General features: G+C 38.7%; 1 long non-coding RNA gene across 1 annotated transcript; it reads left to right on the top strand.

Moving 5' to 3' along the window:
- The first annotated feature begins 3,237 nt into the window (after positions 1–3,237).
- Positions 3,238–3,557, top strand: LOC146514711 (uncharacterized). The gene is made up of 2 exons (XR_014875072.1): positions 3,238–3,461; positions 3,492–3,557. It is a non-coding gene; the product is annotated as an uncharacterized LOC146514711 (long non-coding RNA).
- The last annotated feature ends 5,521 nt before the right edge of the window (positions 3,558–9,078 follow it).

Genomic DNA, 9,078 nt, shown 5'->3' with positions numbered 1-9,078 from the left:
TGCACACAGGCTACAGAAGTGAAACACAACTAACACACTGTTTTCATGATTAACACACTACCACTCAAAATTGAAAACACATATTGTAACCTCTTCTTCTGCTTTTTGCTAGATTGAATACAGCTTCATCCACAAAGATGTGTTCATGAGGCCTAACCGTTGAGTCAAGCTCAAAGATTCTCTTTACACAACAAACTAATTTTAGTTCTGTAAATGAAATAAGATAATACATGTGCTATGTATGCAAGTTTACTTACAGTTTTTTCTGATGGCTTGAGAACATTTTTTGTATTTATTGGCTATTTTTGCAAAACTCTACACACAAATAAGAAAACTCTTCACCCAATCAGCAAAACATTGTAGTTTTCTTGTAAAAGCGAATAACCCTTGCTTAACTCTCCACACCTTTGTAAAAATTGTATTTTTGTATCCAACAGTTAACACAAGCCATCATATTAATAAGCACACAATGCACCAACTACACACTGATGGTATGAATAAAAAACACATCTGGCTTTTGCTTTCTCTGTGCACAAGGTAGGCTATGTCAGTTTGAGCTCATACTTTTGTCATAGATCCGTAAGCATAGAGGGATCCAAACTTCAAGTACTGGTGTTTATTCACTCATCAAAACAAACACAAGTGTTTATTTCCAAGTATAGGATTATTTGCAATCGCCATATTGACTATATGGGTTTCTTGGTCTGCAGTGAACATGCTTCCTCTGCCCCAGCATCTGGTCATCTAGCAATTCTGTAAAGTAACAATTTCAGTATTTTTACATCTATGGTATTGTTGTGTTTCTCATTGGCATATGGCAGTGCTATTTCAAAATGTCCTTATGATGCTTGCTACAGTGTAGCGGCTCGAGTTAGGCTGGACCCATTGGCCAGCTTCCCTCAGGGTCATTCCACGGTTGATTACATGGTCCACTATTGTAGCTCTGATGTCATCAGCAATTCTATTTCTTACTCTTCTTACCCTTCCTATCCCCCCTCCTCATCCTCCTCTTGCTCCTCCTTGTCCTTGTCGTCCTCTTCATCCTACTTCTTCACCTCCACGTCCTTTTCCTCGGCCTCCTCTACTTCTCACTCTTCCTGCTCCCTCCATTGTACTCCACACATTATTATAGTGCTAGGGCTCATTGCAAAGTGAACTAATTATCTAAAAAAGTTTTCACATGTGACAGTGTGCCAGACAGTTGGCAAAATAGTGTAAATAATGGCCTTAAACGTGTATAGTTTTGCGAGGAGTGTGTTGATCATTTGGAAATTGAGTGTAAAGCAATGTTTGTGCTTTTAGTTTTGCAAACTCAGTGAGTGGTTTTGCTATAAGTATTAATAGTTTTAGAAATTGTGCTATAAGAATCACAGTTAGGGTTTAAGCATTCAGAAAAAACTGTATAACAAAATGGTATTTTGTTTAGAATTGAAAGACGGCCACATGTATGAATCTAGCAAAAAGGAGAAGAAAAGGTTGCAATGTCATAGGTCAACGTGCCATTATTGAACTGCCTGGTCAGCGTGGTGGAAATGTAACTATCTGTGCTGCCATCAGCAGCTATGGGGTTCTCCACAGTCATGTTACTGTTGGGCCATACAACACCGAACTTCTAGCTAGATTCCTGGATGCTTTGCTTGAGTAGAGAGATCGCGAGTAGGCAGAGCCTCCCATATCATTTGGGACAATGCGAGCTTTCACCATGGGCCAAGAATACGCAATTGGTTTCGCAATGAGCAGCATTTTATCAATGTGTTTCTTCCACCATACTCTCCTTTTTTGAACCCTATCGAGGAGTTTTTCTCAGCATGGTGATTGAAAGTATACGACCGAAACCCTTACACAAAGGAAAATCTACTTCAAGCATTGAATGGAGCATGTGGTGAGATAGGACTGGAATCTTGCTAGGGCTGGATTCGATATGCTAAAGGATTCTTTCCTCGTTGCCTTGCAATAGAGACTATAACATGTGATGTTGATGAAGTCCTGTGGCCTGACCCAGCACAGAGGCATGATGCTGAGGCAGATTAAATAATCTGATTATGCTGTAAAAATATAGAATATGTATGCATATATATATATTGTTTTTGCTGCTGATCTTTTTTTGTTAAAATGTGAGTACAAGTATAAATGAATGAATAAATAAATATTATTTTCCGCTATCTCACAGTGTTTTGTATTTATTTCTGTAGTGTGTAATCGTTGCTAAGTTGTGTTTGCACATATATAATACAAATGCTGAGAGCAAGGCTGCTGTGAAGTTCAACAATAGGTCTAAGCATAAAAATCTATGCATCTTCTTTTTACGTATTGGTACATTTATGCAAATTGTATTGGTTTTAATGTCTATATTGTGGTTATTTTTCATTTTAAACTTGTTTATATTTCAACTTTTTGGATATAAATATTCATATAAACATCCAATTTATTGCAAAACAAATAAATAAATGTCATCAGTTACACAAATTATGGATGTATCTGTGGTGATACTATCCTGGTGTCTTTTTATGCACATTTAATTATGAATTGGACTTATGGCAGAAATTGTATTTTTATAATCATATAAATATGCAAATACTGTGTATGTTTGTCTATGCCTCTTCTATACTATGAATAGAAACCACTATTTAAATGCAAATCACCTGACAAAATGTCATCAGCTACACAAATTGTTACGTATTATATTGATTGTGTGTTCCTTTAATTTTAAATTGCATATGCTGTATATATTTCTACAAAATCTTACTTTTAAATATGTTACTACTGTTAAATGTTATACTGTGTGCTGTGTATCACTCTATGAACCAACAATTAATTCAAATCTCCTACAATCTGCTTTAATTTGTTTTATGCATATCAACCTCCACATTGTTTCAGTAAATCTCTAAACTTACATCAGAAATATCTGAGTCTTTACATTTTGCTTCAAGCGCTGCAGTTTTTCCTGTGTATCTTTTCTAGACGTATTCTCTCTGTATATTTCCATTACAGTTTTTTCTGAATGCTTAAACCCTAACTGTGATTCTTATAGCACAATTCCTAAAACTATTAATACTTATAGCAAAACCACTCACTGAGTTTGCAAAACTAAAAGCACAAACACTGTTTTGCACTCAATTTGCAATTTTGTAACACACACTTTGCAAAACTGTAGGCACAATTCACTGCACAACACTCTTTTTGCAGAACTTTAACACAACTCACTGCTTACACTCAATTACCAAATTTCCAACACACTCCTAGCAAAATTATACACATGCATGGCTATCATTAACACTATTTTGCCAACTGTCTGGCACACTTTCACATGTGAAAACTGTTTTAGATAATTAGTCCACTTTGCAATCAATCTAAGCACTATAAACAGGCCACAGGTAAGCTGTCTATGTGGAGTACAATGGAAGGAGCAGTAAGAGTGAGAAGAGTGAGAATCAGAGGAGGCCGAGGGAGAGGACGTGGAGGTGAAGAAGTTGGAGGAAGAGGATGTGGAGGTGAAGAAGTTGGAGGAAGAGGACGTGGAGGTGAAGAAGCAAGAGGGTTAGAGGAAGTTAGAGGAAGAGGACAAGGAGGAGCAAGAAGAGGACGAGGAGGGGAAAAAGGAAGGGTAAGAAGAGTAAGAAACAGAATAACTGATGACATCAGAGCTACAATAGTGGACCATGTCATCAACCATGGGATGACCCTGAGGGAAGCTGGCCAACGGGTTCAGCCTAAACTGAGCTGCTACACTGTGGCAAGCATCATTAGGACATTTCGAAATGAGAATCGGTAAGTACTTTGTAGCACTGCCATACTCTAATGAGAAACACAACAGTACCATACATGCAAAAATACTGAAATTGTTACTTTACAGAATTGCTAGACGTCCAGATGTTGGGGGCAGAGGCAGAATGTTCACTCCAGAGCAAGAGACCCATATAGTGAACATGGTGATTGCCAATAATGCAATAAGACTGCGCGAAATACAGCAGCGCATAATTGATAATGACACCATCTTTCAAAATATACACAGTGCAAGCATTTCTGCACTAAGTCGTGTACTTGCGCGCCACAGAATAAGAATGAAGCAAATTTACAGAGTTCCTTTCGAGAGAAACACACAACGTGTAAAGCAACTGCGATATGACTATGTGCAGGTAAGCTAGTGTCATTGGTTCTGAATTTGGAAGTGCATACTGTAGTGCTGTGCATGGGCCTGATGTGTTGCATTTGTTTTGTCTTGTCCAGAGAGTGGTGGAACTAGAAGCAGATGCAACGGGACATGAGCTACTTTTTGTAGATGAGGCCGGTTTTAACCTCAGTAAAACCAGGAGATGTGGCAGGAACATTATTGGACACCGTGCCATCATCAATGTCCCAGGACAACGTGGTGGTAACATGACCATGTGTGCAGCTATAAGCCAAAATGGTGTTGTTCACCATCATGTAACCATAGGCCCATACAACACTGCACACATTATTGCATTCCTGGACACCTTGCATGACATGCTCACTGTTCAGAGACCCGAGCAGACCCGATATGTCATCATATGGGACAATGTTAGTTTCCATAGGGCTGCTTTGGTCCGCAACTGGTTTACAGACCACCCATCCTTCATGGCACTCAACCTCCCTCCATACTCTCCATTCTTAAATCCCATTGAGGAGTTCTTCTCTGCCTGGCGCTGGAAAGTGTACGACCGTCATCCTCATCAACAGGTAGCCCTTTTACAGGCAATGGAGGAGGCATGTGGAGATATTCACCAGGCATCATGTCAGGCCTGGATACGGCATTCAAGGAGATATTTTCCCCGGTGCCTTGGACTGGAGGATATTTTTTTCCCCTTTTTTTTCTGAAATTCCTATTTTGTGTTCTGACTTTGTCTTGGTTTTGATGAGTGTGAATAAACACCAATACTTGAAGTTTGGATCCTTGTATGTTTACATGACACTATGACAAAAGTGTGACCTCAAACTGACATCTGTACACAGAGAAAGCAAAAGCCAGATGTGTTTTGTATTCATACCATCAGTGTGCAGTTGGCGCATTGTGTGCTTAGTAGATGATGGCTTGTGTGTACTGTTTGATACGAAAACACCATTTTTACGAAGGTGTGAAGAGTTAATCTAGCTGTGTTCGCTTTTGCAAGAGAACTACAATGTTTTGATAATTGGGTGACAGGTTTTCTTATTTGTGTGTAGAGTTTTGCAAAAATAGCCAATAGTTACAAAAAATGTGCTTAAGCAATCAGAAAAAACTGTAATCCATTTATATACATGACAATCTGTAAACAGCTGAATCTTTATGTCTTAAAAGTGCCACTTTATTGGTTTGTATACATTTAGGTTTACATTTAATAGTTTCTTATTTATCTATATGCATGTATGCAGTTATGTAAATCTTTGTATGAAATCATTGCTTGTTTTAAGAGAGCATACATGAGCAAAAATCCTTTATATGCCTGTAAATAGAGAAATGTTAATTTGAAATATCCCTGTTTTTAAAATAAACACACATCATTTATATGCAGCACATATGTACAACAGCATGTCTCTATTACCTCTGCTTCCACTCGTCATCAGGTCTTACATGCAACACCAAAGATGGCTGCCATGAAACACCAAAACACAAGCCTACCGACTCAGGACTCACCAGCAACCAACCACTGCAGCAGGAGGAGGAGGAGGAAGAGTTTACAGCCAGACAGATGGACCCCCGTTTAAAAACTGCTGGCTCATTTAGAGGGAGAGAGGGAGAGGGAGGATGACACTAGTTATACTGAGAGAAGAGAGAGAGAGAGAGAGAGTCAGTGGGACAGATGCGAGGCAAAGCGGAGCAGTGTTTGTCACTAACACTATAGATTAGCATGTGGTCTCCAGCACAAAGCTGCAGATCAATACTACTGCTCTGTGCACAGCAGATGGCCCAGGACACAGAGAGAGAGGAAGCGAGCGAGAGGAGGAAGCAGGAGGAGGAAGCATCCAGATCAACCTGCAGCTTTTTTTTCTTTTTTTTCAGCTTCATTCACATTTTACAACCAGCCGTAGCCACTAAAACTCACCAGGAAACACGGCAGAGGAACCTGCTGTGTTTTCCCAGCCTTTACACAAATTGCACCGTGAATTAGTCTTTTATCAAGAAGATGCCAACTGAGTCTGTCAAACATGTGCAATGATGTGTTAAAGCCTCTATAAATCTGTAGTGTGTTTAATTTAACAACAGGATGAAGATCAGGTTTCTCTGATAAAACATCAGACTGCTTTCTGATAAAAGTAATAAGAAAAAGAGTCTCGGGAACAGTGACGACCACCAGACCTATGGATGTTGTTTTACATGCAAAGAGCATTCAGTAAGTTGCTGCTTTAGGTAGTAACTTCTCTGCCAGATAAGTTCATAATTAAACACGTCATCACTGAGGGATTTGTGTGTGCTGATGTACAGGGACACCAAAGGCGCAACACTGGCAGGTGATCTAAAGAGCTCCTCGAGTTTGCAGAAAGATGTCTTCTCTAGTGTATAGAAGCAAAAATGTGCTCCAAATGTACAAAACATTTACATGCAGTAAAACATCACAGAAAATGTATTATTATCATTGTGAAGGTAAAGTAATGTAGTTGTAATTCTATATAATGTAACGTGCAACTGAATACAATCACATAACTGTTATTAAATAATGTAAGATTTAACGTTGTGGTGATGTAAAAAAGATGTAATAAATGCAAAACAAGTCAGCAGCACTGCAGTTTGTATATGGAAAAAAAATATAGTCAGTAAATTAATTGTGCTGATATTGATCAATATTATTTATATTTATTTATTTATGTTAAATAATTTCATTGGAAATTACTTAATGTGTTCTCAGTCCATCATTCACTGAAATCCAAAACAAGTATTAATGAAATGACTGAAAATAAAACCGTGACTTTCCTTCTCCTGTTTTTCATACTTTTTTTTAAACTTTTTTTTTTTTTAACTTTTGCAATGCTTGTTTTTCCTGAGCCTTTGAAATAATGAACTCTATATTTCTGATGATAAAATGTTGTTCTTCGGTGAGGACCAGATTCACACAGAAATGATATGCTTTTACTTTTTTCTTACTTTATTGATAATGCTTTTTAATTCAATTCAATTCAATTCAGTTCAATTCAATTCAAGTTAATTTTATTTCTACAGCCCTAAATCACAACAGCCTCAAGGCACTTAAATTGTAAGGTAGACCCTACAATAATACATACAAAGAAAAACCCAACAATTAAATGATCCCCTGTGAGCAGGCACTTTGGTGACAGTGGGAAGGAAAAACTCCCTTTTAACAGGAAAAAAACCTCCAGCAGAACCAGGCTCAGGGAGGGGCGGGGCCATCTGCTGCGACCGGTTGGGTCACTGGTGTATCTATGATTGTCCCTATTATAGTATTTGGTACGTGTTTCTTTCTGTTTTTGTTAAAAAAAAAATGTGTATCATTCGCCTGCACAAAATAGTTCTTTATGGTGTCGTATCATCAAACGGTGTACAACTATTATCTAAGACAGACGTTCCCAAAGTGTGGGGCCCGCCCCCTAGGGGGGGCGCAGAGCCATTAGGGGGGGCGCGGCATGAAAAGGGAAAAAAAAAAAACAACGCTTGGACACTGCTAGCACGGGCGCCCACACGAACGCAAAGCAGGAGATGAAGCATAGCTGAATATGTTTCCAAACCAACTTCATTCTATGGTGAAGCATATCTTCCCTTTGGTTTCACCTGCACAAGTGCCGAGGTAGGTCTCCCTGCAGGATTGGTTTCCCCTTCGTTGGGAGCAGCGCTGGGCTGTTTAAATCACGGACAAACAGTATCCCACATTCTTGATTTGTAGTTCACAAACACTTGTTGTAATGACTAACTACTCCTGACATTTTGGAGATGTTAGCTCTTTATACAGTAAAGTTACAGTGGGATACAAATAACATCAGGCTCATCCTGCCACAATTTGTTCCCCGGTTCAAATCACGGACAAACAGCATCCAACAGTTGTTTATGTTTTTGAACCCATTTTGCAGAGGGATTTTTTGAAAAATGTATTGATAGCAATGATGAATATTATTACACAGGAAAAAAAAAAAACAACTACATGTAAAATAATTACACCATGACGCCTCTGCCTTTCTAAATGGAGGGACAGTAACTGCGTGGGTATGTAAGCGTGTAAAACCTGCAGATAGTCAGATTAACAGTATTTCGTCTCTGTCTGCCATTCTGCAATTCATCTCATGTAAACAATAACGTGCACACAGCGTGAGGTGAAAAAAGGCACATACCTTTGACATTGCGTGACGAACTCTGTATTCCTCGTCCACACGTAAACGCAAAAAAGGAGTTTTAAAAAATCTCTGTTCTCAGTGATTCGAAACGCCGTTTACGTGTGGACGAAACAGCTGCGTTTTCAAAAATACCCGTGTAGGTGTGGACGTAGCGTAAAAGACTTAGTAGTTTATTTTCTTACTACCTGTCATTTATTGCAGATTACTTGTATTTGCTTAATTGTTTACTAAATGTTTGAGGTGTGAAATAAACCGCAATGGAGCAAAATATGGGCGTGTGTGGTTGGAGGATGTGTTCGTGCGTGTGCGCGCGAGGGGGGGGGCGCGAACATTTTTCTTGTAAAACAAGGGGGGCCCAGCAAAAGAAGTTTGGGAACCACTGATCTAAGAGTACAGTGTGCAGTTCTTTAAAGACATTACTGAGACTTTAATAATTAAACTTCATATCTGTGAATTGTTAAAATGTCAGTCTCCAGTGGGTTGGTGTTCTAGTACAACAGAGGTGTTAAACCGTTTCTCAGAAAACAACTGACAGATTGACTGACAGTCAGAATTACACCACATGTATCTTTTAATCACTGATTTTATTAATTACTAAATATTTGTATTTATTTATTTTAGCTAATGTTTACCCTTCTGAGATGATTCACGTACACGTCTCATGGGAGCTGAAGCTTTTGGAGGAAAATACAGGTTTACTGGTTTTAAGACAAAATATTGGTATTTGAGTGTCAGCCAGTCATTTATAAAAGTTCATGCATGTTTCGGAAATTTTGATATGAACTTTTTCAGAAGGGGCGG

Source organism: Neolamprologus multifasciatus, chromosome 7 (genome assembly GCF_963576455.1).
Source record: "Neolamprologus multifasciatus chromosome 7, fNeoMul1.2, whole genome shotgun sequence".
In the NCBI taxonomy this organism is placed as follows: domain Eukaryota; kingdom Metazoa; phylum Chordata; class Actinopteri; order Cichliformes; family Cichlidae; genus Neolamprologus; species Neolamprologus multifasciatus.
The sequence above is the reverse complement of the archived record's forward strand: the minus strand, read 5'-3'. Positions and strand labels throughout refer to the sequence as shown.